General features: G+C 42.3%; 1 protein-coding gene across 1 annotated transcript in view; it reads left to right on the top strand.

Moving 5' to 3' along the window:
• Nucleotides 1-876: 876 nt before the first annotated feature.
• LIN7A (lin-7 homolog A, crumbs cell polarity complex component) overlaps nt 877-14,075 on the top strand; it is a 148,645-nt gene continuing 135,446 nt past the window's right edge. Inside the window, exon 1 of the mRNA XM_036252719.1 lies at nt 877-966. The gene's annotated coding sequence lies outside the window, so the exon portion shown is untranslated. The remainder of the gene's footprint in view (nt 967-14,075) is intronic.

Below are 14,075 nucleotides of genomic sequence, written 5' to 3' on the forward strand. Positions count from 1 at the left end.
TTAATACCATCACGTCCCACTAGATCATACGCTCCAGGAAAACAGGAACTGTACTGAATTCTTAAATCGGGTCTTGGCACATGGCATGCAACACTCCTAGCTCAATTCCTAATATACATATTAATAGTGGCAACTCTACATAACCACTGGCTATTTAGATCAACCTGAAAAAGTGCTACGTATGTTTTACAAACTTAGTAATGAAAGTCATTTGTGTATTTTTTACTTAAAAGCATCTTAAAGACGTTTGCTTTTGAAGTCAGTTATTTTCTAGGCAATATACTCAGGTCCTTAATGGAGACCTAGTGATGGAACCCTGGTGTTAGAGTCAGTTATCTTGCATACCGTTACAAATCAACATTCCAAAAAAAAACTTCAACAGAAATTAACAGCAACTATATCTGAATCCCAGCATTTCTGAGCTAGAAGCATTTTTCTCTCCAGGGAATGGGATTCAAGGCTTGACAATTTCCATTAACCTAAAAAAAAAATTCATCTCCCTACCTCCCCCCACCCCAAATCCCCTTTCAATCTTATATACTCTGACCGTTTTTATTTGACTGGAAAGTTGAAAGAAAGCCACACACCAGCTACACCCACGTAGCTCTCCTTGGGGTGGAAGAGCGAAGTTCCCGGGCAGCGCCTCCCTGCCCAGAGCCGGCGGCGCAGTTGCTCTCCGATACCTGCTCAGCTTCACGCCGACTCCGAAGGTCTGTCCGCAGCGAAACAGTTGCGTCTCCATCTGGCTGCCAACCCACCCAAGCTTTCTTCTCCTCCACCACCACCACCTTCCCTCCTTCCCCCTTCTTCCCCCTCCTTCCCGTCTTCCCTCTCCACCCCCGCCCCCAATCTCCTCCTCTTTTTCTCACTACAAGCGGTTGCTGCTGCTGAAGCCGAGCGTCACTTCGGCTCCCACGGCAGACATGGCGACATTGACAGTGGTCCAGCCGCTCACTCTGGACAGAGGTAAGGGAGCGGCTCGTCCGCCAGGCCACCGAGCCCCCTCTGTCTCCCCTTCTGCCCCTGCCAACTGCCCCCGGGACAGGCGGACGCGCTCGGGCAGGGCAGCCGGGCGAGCCGGGGGAGCGGAGCAGGCGAGGCGTTCGCGCCGAGAGCAGGATACTTTCTTCCCCTTTCTCTGCCCGCCACGTCCTTGCTGCCCCTTCACGCCGCACTCGCCCGGCCTAGAGGTGCCTTGGCCGGGCAGTGGCGCCCTCGCCACCACTCCCAGCCCCTCGCCCGGTCGCCTCCGGGCGGCCGGCTTTGTTGGAGCGGATGCGCGACGACCGCCAGGCGCCCGGGGCTCGGGGTTGCACAGGGGCAGGGAGGAAGCTCGCCGCGCCGGGCGGGTGCCTGCAGCCGGAGACCAGGAAAGCGCGGCCGGGGGCCCAGGAAGGAGGAAGTTTGTCCCGGCGCTGGGGGCGATGGGCGGTCCCGCTGCGGGAGCCCAGGCAGCCGCCCGGGGGCGGGCGAGGCGCGCCCGGGGTCAGCGGTGCCAGGGCGCACTTGGCTGGGCTGCGGCGGCGGGGAGCTGCTCTCGGCCAACAGAGCAACGCGGAGCGCGGGCAGCGCGGTGTCCCGGCCGTGGGCGCATCGTCGCGGCTGCCGAGTCCGGTTCTTCCTGGCTCCGCGCTCCGAAGGCGGAGGGGGTCGAGTCTGTCCCTGCCTCCGAGTGCTCTTCTGCAGTGGCAACCCACAGTTTCCCTTGCCCCGGCCAGCCGCGTTCTCTTCCACCCGTTGCCACCGCGGTGCCCTGGCTGCAGGGCGCGCTGGGACGCAGCGCAGGCTGGGCTGAAATTCAACTTCTGACCTGCGACCTAGTGCGCTCTGCTCTGACTTGATGGGGAAGCAGTGTTTGCTTCCTCCCCTGAGACCTCCCCAAGCCTCAGGATGAAGTCCTCCGCTGCGGTCCGGGCCTCTCTGCTGCACCCGTGAGCGGTTATACCTGTCCCCGAGTGTTCGGGTGTTCTTTCTGGCAGCCAGTGTCCAGTGGCGAAGGCGCTGGAGTCCCACGACCCTGCATCGGAGGACACCTGCTTGTCCCCGTCCGCAGCGGCCGGATTTAGGACCCTGGGCGGCCATTTGGAAATGGTGTGTTCAGACAAAAATGATTTAGTTCGATGTGCCTCCAAAAATATTCTTTTTAGCGAATTAACCTGGAATGTGGGGTAAAGCAAAAGAGCATCCTGCTGCGAGTACAGTGAAAAAGCCAGTGAGGTTTTTATTTGGAGAGATTGTGGGTGACTTTAACGCAATCTGTTGGCGCTAGAAGAGATGTTATGTGGCACTCCTAGCAACCTTACTTGGGGGTAAGAGTTGAAAAAAATGATTTTATGTTGGGAAATATTGATTTGTAAGCTAGTAAATTAATAACAGTAGTTAAGGAACTCAGAAATCCATTCTTTAATCTATGATTTCACCCCAATATCATCATCTGCACTAAGCAGGATAACTCCATTGCCACTAAGAGCCAAACAGATGGCAAGCTACAAGAAATGATGGATTTCCTAAGTATTTCTGTTTTAATATAATGAACGCTTATACTGTCCCATTACTAAATCAGTCTTCAAGTATCTCAAGTGAAACGACTACAGTAGGAGCAAACATCATAATAATAAATAAAATTCCAAGAAAATTGTATTCCTGAGCAATTTTATATACTACATACTACTGAAAAAAATTTCACGTTTTGGTTTTATCTTAGCCCTTAGATGCCTCCCTCAGTTGTGGAGAGGAAATACAATCTGACCAAGATCTATTCTTAAAGTTTGTTCTTGTTCACACCCAGACTGTACCATCCTTCTCAGCGTGATTAGTTTCTTGCAGTTAAGTAGCTCAAGAAGCAAGCTGGGAGAGACAGTGACTGTAGCTGAATAAATTCACCAGCTGCTCTCTGCAAAGTCTGTAATTTACTGATGATGGGTTATTGGCAGCATTGCTGTGCATGAAGTCAATATAAGAGCATTTTACTATCCCTTTTATTAAAATATAATTAATTGCATCATTAAACTGATGAAATAAAAGAGTTGTGAAAATTGTCCTACCAAAAAAAAAAAAAAAGAGTTTCTTAAAAGATGAAGCCCAATACTACTTATCTGGGTCCTAGTTGTAACTCTGATACTCACTTTGGAGTTAGTCTCTTTGGGCATCAGGTTTCCTCTTTGTGACATAAGGAGTTTGGCTGAGATGATTCTGACACTGTGCAGCTTTAATTTGATTCATTAAAATTAGGACTCAGTTTCTGGTCACCTACTGGAAGATTTTTAAGTTCACTCCAGTTTTGCAGGTTGTTTGGATGTCCTTTGATGTGCTTTGAGGTCACCTGCTGCTTTGGCCCCATCAAAACATTTCTCACACTCTGTTGCATCTTGTCTCCTCATTAAATAGAGCTCCTCAAGGGAAGAGACCATTTCTAAACTCATTTTGTATTTTCAGTGCCTAACATAGTCCCTGATCACAGTAGAAAAATCACAAATTAATGTAAGTTAGTGTAAGTGAACTAAGGTCTGCAGTAACTTAGCACTGTTAACATATAGAGAGTTAGTAGTGAACTGAGGTACAGTTTATGGATTCACAGCATTTTGGCCCTGGAAGGATGGTAGGGAGAGTTTATGCCAGTAGTTGTTAACCTTTTTTGTCCCCTACATATTTGATTATTTCTATCAGTTACCATAGCTCAACAAAGCTGTGATTATCAGCCAAGGGGGATTGTAGCAGTTGGGCAAAGGAGAGGAAGGAAAGAAGATGTTTGACAAAACTTACCAAGAACATCTCAGCAAGCCTGAATCCATAATCCATAATTTGAGAACCAGTTCTTTTTTAGCATCTTCATTTTTCAAATGTAAAACATGAAAGAAGGGACAGGATGATAAGAGGTGTTTTCAAGGTTACTATTCTAGGTATTGGGAGATTTTATGCTACAGTCTAATTTTTTCTTATTTGATGCCCTTTGGCACCATAAATTGACTTATCTGGAATCTTCATGGCAAAGGTTTTAAGCACACAAATCAAAGATATGGATTGAAATTAAGTTTTACTTCTCCCAGAATACAAAGGATATTACCTGAAAGAAAAATGCTCAGAAGTATGTGCATGTTTCTTGCATTTTGTCTGGAAAACTAGCCTTTGCAAGGAAGAGGCTGGGCCCTGAAAGGTAAACAGGGTGGTAGCTTAAGATTTTCACTGCTCTGTGCATATTTTAAACTCTTTTCCATCTGCCATTAAGACCTCAGGTTAACCTTGTGGAGAACTCTAGGTGGCTGTTGGCTGAGTAGATTCTATTCAATCAGGTCCCAATCCTGGGGATTTTTGTCTTTTATTTATTGCATGCCTACTATGTGCAAGACCCTACTGTGGGATTGGCATACATTGGTGAGCTAAACAAACATAATTTTAGTGTTTGTTGTAATTAGAGTCTATCAGGAGAGAAAGACTAAACACACACAACACACACACACACACGCACACACACGCACAACAGTTCATTCATTCATTCATTCATTCATTCATTCATTTATTCAGTATTTATTTATCACCTACGTTATTCTAGATGCTATAGGAATACCAGAAACAATGTTCCTGCTTTAATGGTCCTTCAGAGTCTAGTGCGAGAAACAGGTAATAAGTAAGGACTTAATTAATTCAACAAATAAGTATTGAGTGACAGCTTGTGGCAAGCATTGTTTTAAACAATAAGGTGGTAGTACTAATAAACAAAATAGATAAAGTCTAATGGAATTTACATCCTAATGAAAGTGTTGCACACTGAACACATAGATATACAACTGTAAGTGCTAGTGAGAAAAAGAGGACCACATCAAGGAAAGCAGTCAGAGCTGCTGTTGGTGACACTGGAGAACGAGAGCTGAAGAAACAGAAAGCAGACTTTGCAGAGTGCTCAGGAGAAGAACCTCCCATGGGCATACTGGGACCGTCAAGTATGTTGGCCTGAAGAAGTGCTAGAGAAACCAGGATGGGGCTAGATATTGTAAATTATACATAGGCTTTCAGATTCATTGAAAAGAAGAAGTTCTTGCAAGACAAGAAACACAGCATGAGAATAGAGAAAAATAGGGAGGATCTTTTTAGATAGTGTTGGTCAAGGAAGGCTCACTGAGAAAGCAAAATTTTTTTTTTTTTTATCCTCACCCGAGGACATTTTTCCATTTTTTGTTCAGGTAGAGTGGGAGGGAGAGAGAGGAACAGAGAGAGAGAGAGAAACATTGATGTGAAAGGGACACATCGAGTGGTTGCCACCCGCACAACCAACCAGGGCCGGGGACAAACTGCAACCGAGGTACGTGCCCTTAGCGGGAACCGAACCCGGGTCTCTCAGGACCGCAGGCCGACGCTCTAACCGCTGAACCAAACTGGCCAGGGCGAGAAAGCAAAATTTAAGAAGTTCTGCTGATTAATAAGATCCCTAGGAAAAAAGTATCCTGGAAAGAGGGAAGAATACACATGAAAACAGTTTCACATGTACAACTTGGCTACCATCCCGTTAATACATTTAGAACCAAACGAATGATTGAAAAAAATTACCAAGAAATAATAACACTCTAGCTATGTATCCTGCGATAGAAATTTGGTTATAAATATACCAAGAAAATCTATAGATCATCAGTTTGCTTCTTTTTCCTATTATATTTAGATTTTCTAATGTAATTTGATATATAATTTACATATCTATCACTGTGCATAAATTTACATGTTGAATCCAAGCGGTCAGAATATGAGATATATTCATTTTCAGTTTAATATTTTATATTAGACAGTGATGCAGAAAGTAGCTCTTGAAAGTTACCCTTGTGGCAAAGAAAAGATGCTGATAAGTAAATTAGTATGGATATTCTCTTCCAGAATTTAAAATGTTCATAGCAATTCTTCCTTACAGCAGAGGTTAGCTTGCCCAGATTTTAGTCTCTGAAATCAGAAATGACCTTCAGTTAAACTCAAGGGAAATAAACAGGGTGCAATCCATGACACTTAACACCTTCATAACAAAGAGCATGGGTATACTTTACTATGTAAAGGACTTCATGGGCTCAGGCACTTTCTTAAGTCCAGTAGCTCCAACACTTCTGCTGATATGTTCCTCTAATTTTAGGCAGAATGGCTTTAAAAGCAAATGGCTTATAATGAAATAATGCAAAGCCAATTTTTGGAGAGAAATGTATAATTAAAGCAATTTCCAGGAGTAATTAATATTGTGCTATCTCAAATATTTGAGACTTTGTTTATGAAATGATCAGTAGCTTACAATCTGCATTTGGTGCTTATATAAGAGAAAATGTTGGTGTCAACTTTTCTGTGAATTAAATTCAACTTGGATAATTTTCATAAATGTAAATGTAAATCTTGATTTCTTGGCTTCTAAAATGTCATAAATTAAAATATTGATTAAACAACCCTTGATGTGTTTCCCCTTTTAAAAAATAAAACTTTTGTCCTTTAAATATTCTACACTAAAACCAAGAGCTTTAATTTTGTAGATTGCAACCTCATGGACAAAACAACATAAGGGCAAACATTGAACGCAAATGAAAGACCCCACGGTGCCACCCTTTTCACAGACTTTGTGACACATTACAATTTTTCTCTCTTCCTTTCACTTTTCAAGGCATGCAGCGCTTATTACTTTATGTATCTCCGAATGCAAGCCTTGGACAGCCCTTAGCTTGCCTAATAAGCTGTATTCACTAGTTTTTATAAAACCTGTATTTACCTGAAAATTGCTTTTGCTCACAGTCCAAAAGGGCTTGCCCCTTCTTCCCCTCTCTCTTTCCTTGTTATATATATAAAACAAGGAGAGATCAAGGAAGAAGGAAAGTAAAAATTAAAGCTAGTTCTTATGTTGTTTTAAAGATGTGTCCTCTGGTGATTGTGATGTGGCAGGAAAGAGAGAGGGGCTGATTATATTGGATGGCTCTTGCCCTACAGCCTTCTCACGTCAGCAGTCAGAGATATTGTAGTCTACAAACAGTACGTGCTTGCCTGCATTCTCATGTTTGTGGTAGGAGTCACTAAACAGTACAAAACAATTATTGAACATATTTTCGCCAACCAATAGTTGAGTGTTTCCCGTTGCCCTATATAGTTCTAGGACATTTTCCAGGAGTCAGAATTCTGTCACATTTACCCTTTCTTTCTTTTTGATAATGGAAAGTTGGAAAGGGAAACACCCAGATTTCCGAAGTGGTTTGATTATTAGAAGAAAAGGTATTTTGTACTTAATGAGTCTTATACACAGCTTTGAAATTGGAAAGAAATTGAGAGATTAATGACAGAGCTTCCAGAAAAAGAAATAGAAATCTAGTGAATACCTTCTAATTCGGTGTGTCCGTTATCTAAGTCCTGAGATGGATTTGCTGTGCTCTGGTCATTTATGAAATTAATGCTTTTGCTTTTGGAGTGCTTTTTCAGGGATCACAGCTTGGCTTAGCCTTTTCACAGGGAGCATTTAGAGAGTAGTATCAAATGCGGAGATGCATATTGGACATTAAGTAGTATATTATAGGTGCAAAGCCAATACCTCTTAGAGATTTGCTCATTTATTTATCTATCTATTTATTTATTTATTTATTTATTTATTTATTTATTTATTTATTTTTAAGCCTTGACATCTTTCTATTAAGATACAGTTTTCATCAGGTCAGAAATGTGTAGAGCCCAACACATTGTTTGGCATATGGTTGGCACACTCAACATTTATTCATTGGTTGCATGAATGAATGAAATTGATTTAGTTGGATCCAGTATCCAGAGAGTCATTCTTACAGCAAATAATAATAATAATAGTAATAAAGTCTTCTAATCTATAATAATGCGAAAGCAATGGCTATCTATCTAGGTTAGCATTTTGCCTCTGTGTGTATGCATAGCAGCAGACTCCTAAAAGTGGAAAGCTTTCCAGGGCCAAGAAAAGAGGTGAGGTGCTGGTGTTGGTATTTGTAGCTCGACTTCCAGCGCCTGAATGCCCATGCTATCTTAACTTGTTCATTAAATCAAGCAAGTTAATGCCTGAATACAACTGAAAAAGTTAAAAAAAAAAAAAAAAAAGTAGGTGGGTAGGATTCCAGCAGAATTCCTCCCCCCAACACACATTTGATTTTTTAGAGAGAAAAGAAGGGAAAAGGAGACAGAAACATCGATATGAGAGAGAAACATCTATTGGCTGCCTCTCGCACGCCCCCTACTGGGGATCGAGCCTGAAACCCAGGCATGTGCCCTGACCAGGAATCGAACCAGGACCTCTCAGTCCATGGGATGATGCTCAATCCATTGAGCCATACCGGCTGGCCTCATCTTATTTATTTTTTAACCACATACAGATGAATAATAAAGTTATGTCCTGATAAGCAAAAGCAGATTTAATTTGAAATCACTCTTTGTTTGCAAACGTGAACCTAACCTTCAAGTCATATCGATCACATCAATGCTTTATGATTGAGTTTTACTAAGTAATGTGTTAGCCAGATTTGAAGTCTTGCCTAATAAAAATAAGTATGGTCAAAGACGACTTGGAAATCACGTGGATTGAAAATTATTTTGCAGATAGTTATTTGTCTTGGACAGAAAACTAAGACTTCTAATTTAAACTGATGGTAATTTCCCCCTAAAAACACTATAGCTATTTCAGGACCCACTGGTTCTGTTATCTTTGTTTATTCCCCCTGTGTGGTAATAGTTAAGATATTTCAGTGTAAAATCTGTTGTTTTCTAACAGAGAGTTATCTTTAACCTGAAAAAAAGATAGAATGGTGGGAATCACAGACTTGTAATAAAATTTAAACTCCCGAATTAGATGGGAAAAAGTCCAATCACAGCTGAGTTTTGGAGAACATGGCTGAGAGACTGCCGAAAGTGATTTCCGAGGCGTGTTGGAGAAGAGCAGCAATTGTTGATAGAAAATATTCGGCTTCCCTGCAGATGAGAAAGCTACTTTAGGACACTGTAGTTTGACCTACCTGGCAGAAAAATCTAAGGCACATTAATAGAAGAGTGGGGTGTTTGCATTTAGAAAAGAAATTGGTAATCCCACAGAGCCTACATGGGATCACTAAGAACAGGTCTTGTCAAATCTGAAACACATGCCATAGCCATACTATGCTCCTGACATCACAACTCGTGTAAGCCTTGTGGAAAATGGGGGGGGGGGGGAGGTGTATGAAGGGGATGGGCGCACTCTTGGGCTTCAAGTGCTTGAAACAGGACACCAAAGCAGTTTCATTCCCTGCCTTCTTTAACACTATTGCCAGAATCATGTGTGAGGGCCATAGAAGATGTTTACAGGTGACCTAGAACTAGAAGGAATAGCAAGAGCTTTGACCAACCATATTAATATTCTAAAATAATGCCTAACTTGAATGACAATATTAAAGAACAAAATTCAACCAGGTAATTTAAAGATCTCATTAGCTTGATTAAGCAATTCATGAATCGGGCAGCATCCCATGTAGCAACTAGAAAAGCACCCTTACAAGTAGTTCAAAGTGGAAAGTCTTTATAAGCAGAAAGAGGGTGACTAAGAAGTTAAAAGAGTGGACTATTTTAGGCAGGGACAGCTTCCTTTAAGGGAAGGAAGGGGGTTTAACCAGGCAGATTACCGCCCTAGTGTTGATCAGGAAATTCTGGATTGATTGGTTTAAAATGCCAGTTCTGCGAGAGGCTGAAGCTGCAGTTAGGTTAGTTATTAAGTGTTTGTTTGGTGACATAGTTTAGCGAAACTGCCTTTATTTTGCCCTCCCCCCTTTTTTTTTTTGGTAACAGCAGGTTACAATAAAAGAGATAAAATTTAGTGGAAATTAATGTGGTCTTCATTTATTCATTCGTCGGGGAAAGGGAGCCAGCCCTGGCTATTCACTTCCCTCGTTTGTAGTGCCAGGTGGACACCGCCCCCCAGGACTCCACTCACGCGCCTCAGAAACCTCGGGCAGGCCCTGGACCTAGGTCAGGCCATCGTCACCCAGCCCTGGGTCGGGGCAGGGGTGACTTAGAATGGCAAACATGCGCTCCAGAGCCAGCCTGTCTGGATCAGAATCACAGCTTTACCATTTACTGGTTCTGCAACTTCCAACATTACTGGACTGTTTGCTAATCTGTTTTCTTATTTGTAAAATGGCAAATGATAAAAATAGGACAGACTTCATAGGATGTTGGCTTTAAATAAGTTAATGTATATAAAGTATTTGGAACAGGCTTGCCATGGTAACTACTCAACAATGAAAATGATTTCTTCCTTGAGTCCTAGAAGCCCTGTTCTCCCACCCTCCTGCCAGAGGGCAGGGACAGGGAATGCTTTTGCCTTCAGACATACTAAGAAGCAGGGAACTGCTTATTTTAGTACAGTGATACCTCGGTTCTCGAACATAATTCGTTCCAGGAGGACGGTCGAGAACCGAATTGTTCAAGAACCGAAGCAATGAAACCAATAGGAACGCGTGACTCCACAAAGCGTGACTCTCTCTCTGCACGCACACTGATGACGCGAGCAAGGCGCGCTGGGCCGAATGAACGCCATTCGGCTCAACTCGGCTCATCTCGGAAGTTCGAGTTCCAAATATTTGTTCGGATTCCGAGACAAAAGTTTCTCGAATCTCCTGGTCGAATACCGATTTGGTCGAAAACCGAGGCGTTCGAGAACCGAGGTATCACTGTATTGTCTAGAAGCAGGAAGCATTTGGAGATGCTTGGAATTCAAAACAAAACTTTTCCTGTATACACACCTCATTTGCCAACTTACCATTTCCCAAAATCACTTCTTCCCTGATGCTTCAATAATATTTTTATTTTTCATAATTCTAGGAAAGCAGTTACTACCCAAGATTGAATTTTTCTTTTACACTGCTGTCATCCTAACACCCTAAGTTATTAATGTCATCTTTGTGTACCCATTGCCTATCGCAGTGCCTCAAATGTGTGCTGAACATATTCATGGTTTGTCTTCAAATATCGCATCATTTTAAGGTTAAAAGTAGGTGAGAGAGCAGAATATACAAGATGACAGATTTTAGCTCAAGAAAACATTTTCTACATTTATTCTCTTCAAAGTTAGAGTGAGTGCCTTCCAGGAATTAGTGAACATCCTATTACTGGATTACTGGGAACATAAAGGCAAAAGTTGAATGACAAATTGGGAAAGTTGTTACAGATAGATTTTAAGATTCAGTAACTGTTTAGGATGGGGATTAGAATTTAGGTAGATGTTCAGTGTTTTTATTCTATTTATATGCAGATATCAAAAGTGCACTAAGAAGTTGAAGGGGAAAAATATAATGGAGTGATTTTTTTCTCTCCATTATGGTTTAATTACAAAACATCACGAGAGCCTGGCTGGTGTGGCTCAGTGGTTGAGCACTGACCCGTGCACTAAGAGGTCACCAGTTCAATTCTCGATCAGGGCACATGCCCAGGTTGTGGGCCAAATCCCCAGTTGGGGGCATGCAGGAGGAGACCAGTCTATGTCCTCTCTCATCAATGTTTCTATCTCCCTCTCCCCCTCTCTAAAAAATCAGTAAAAGAAAAAAAAAATCATGAGATGCTAAAATAAGCAGACGTGTGCCAGTCAAGGGTGTGAGCTCTGGATCCAGCCGTCTGGATTCAAATCCTACCTATCCTTGCCTCTCCTTAGCTATTTAACCTTGGCCTGTTGCTGTCTTCTCTGCCCTTTCATTTTCAGCTGTAAAACTGAATGTAATAATGGTCTGTACCTCTTCAGGTTGCTGTAAGAATTAACTGAGAAAACATATGCAAGTGCTTAGGAGCACTGCCAGGTCCACAGTAAGAGCTCAGTAATGAGTGATGATGCTCACCACTTCTCCCCAGAGCATGCGCTTCCCCCAGAGCAATAAATGGAAAGTGCAATAGACAGACATGGATTTGAATTGCAATTCTGCTGCTTGCTATCTAGGGAAGCTCAGAGTGTTGCGTACTCTCTCCACATTGTATTTCATTCTTTGTATGGGAATTGAGACACCCACTTTGCATGGTGATACACTCCTCTGATTCTTCCTTCAGTTAGCCATTCAAGTGAATGAGACTCTACTGTGTGTCACGTCTCACATCAAGGGCTAGGGTAGAGCTTGAAGTCTAGGGAAGATAGACATTAAACAGATAATTTACGATAACATAGTTTGAGTATTTTAGCAACAGCTCACGCATAATCTGCATGTACTACATGCCAGGCATTGTGCTTAGTGCTTTTCATGTTTCATTTCAATTAGTCCTCATGACAATTCTTTGAGGCAGATGCCATTAGTGTTTTGAAGATGTAGGAATTGAGGCATAAAGAAGCTAAATAAAAGCAATTGAAGCAGTTGGGGCTCAGGTTGGTTGATTCTTGAGGCCTTGGGCTTAATCACCATACTGCACTGTGGACAGCCAGTACATAGGTCTGTAGCAGGGTCTGTAACCAGCCTTGGAGAACTTAAACTTGTAAGGGCAGCAGACACAGAAGTGCTTGCATGCAGGCTTCAGAGGATAGGCAGAGGGGTAGGAGGCACAACAGGACAGCATGTTGCCAAGACGAAAGGGAAAGAACTTTGTCCAGTGCTTGTAAAAGGAATGTATATTAAGTGTTGGTAAAGATTAATTTAAGTGATGTATTTGAAAAGTCTAGTGGAGTTATTAGAAAATAGCAGGTGTTTAATAAATGGTTGTGCTTATTATCCATGGCACTTAATTTGTTAGTACTAAAAATCAAAACGCCCACAGATAGAATTATAAGAAAGCACTAGCAATATTTTGTTCCTTCTTCCCATGCTATGCCAGTGACCCAAAGATAATGACTGTGACATTCAGATTCCCTTTCAATGATATGTAATGCACAGGCAGAACTTCACAAACCTGGACTTTCGACAGGCTGACGTAAGGAGTGAAAAAATGATAACCGTGCCCGAAATCCCCTTTCCCTACAATCTTTGCCTTATGTTAGGATAAGTGAGAGGGATTTGGGAATATAGCAGAACCCAAACATCAGGCATGAATAGAAATGTTTGGCTTCTTTCAAGATTAGCTCTTGCCCTAGCCGGGTGGCTCAGTTGGTTGGAGTGTTGTCCCGTACACCAAAAGGTTGTGGGTTCAATTCTCAGTCAGGGCACACACCTAAGTTGTGGGTTCCATTGAGGCACTTTGGGGAGGCAACCAGTCATGTTTTTTTCCTCACATTGATGTTTCTCCCTCTTTCTGTCTCTCTCAGAACATCAGTAAAAACATATCTTCCGGTGAGGATTAAAAACAAAAAGGATTAGCTCTAAATGTCCTGAATGGCAGAACACTCTTTGCTTACCCATCACCATTAAAATAACCACCATGAGGTTTCAACACAGATTTCAGTGGGCCAAGTAATTCCATATTCGTCTAGCATTAAATGTAGAAAGCGTTTCCACTTAAAACCGACAGATAACTAAAGCTTACTTCTTTAAGCCAAAAGTTATTAATTTTAAAACATTTTAACCTAAAAATAGATTATCCATTTCCTTCTTTGGTACAGCATATGTGCTCTAGAAAATAGGTTTTTCTAAAGGAATAGTGGACCTGAAAAAACAAACAAGGCAGTAAAACTTACTGCATATTCCTGAAGGAATGCTGGGACATTTACTGTGATTGCTCAAAGGGAAAGTCGGCTTCACTTCAGCTTCTCAGACCTACCTTACGCCTGAGGTTGACAGATACACGCCTCTGGATAAATTAGGTCTTCTCTGGCCATGCAGACACTTGTTTCTTCTGATGTCACACATTTCCCAAGTGCTGCCAGTTTGGCATCCAAATGATAACTGGGAATAGCAAAGTGTTAAGACTGGGTGCGTGTTATGGAGTAAATGTTTGTGTGCCCCTCCCCACCTCACCCCTCCAAAATCCACATGTTGAAGCCCTAAGTCCCCGTGTGATGGAATATGGAGGTTGGACCTTTAAGATAATGTCATGAGGGTGGGCCCTAGTGATGAGATCGGTGTCCTTGGACAAAGAAGAAAACAGAATGGATGAACACTCCATCATGTCAAGACACTTTCAGAAAGCAGAAGTCTACAATTCAGGACAGGGTTTTCCCTAGAAACGGAATCCACTGGCTCCCTAAT

This window comes from Molossus molossus, unplaced genomic scaffold (assembly GCF_014108415.1).
Source record: "Molossus molossus isolate mMolMol1 unplaced genomic scaffold, mMolMol1.p scaffold_m16_p_10, whole genome shotgun sequence".
Classification (NCBI taxonomy): domain Eukaryota; kingdom Metazoa; phylum Chordata; class Mammalia; order Chiroptera; family Molossidae; genus Molossus; species Molossus molossus.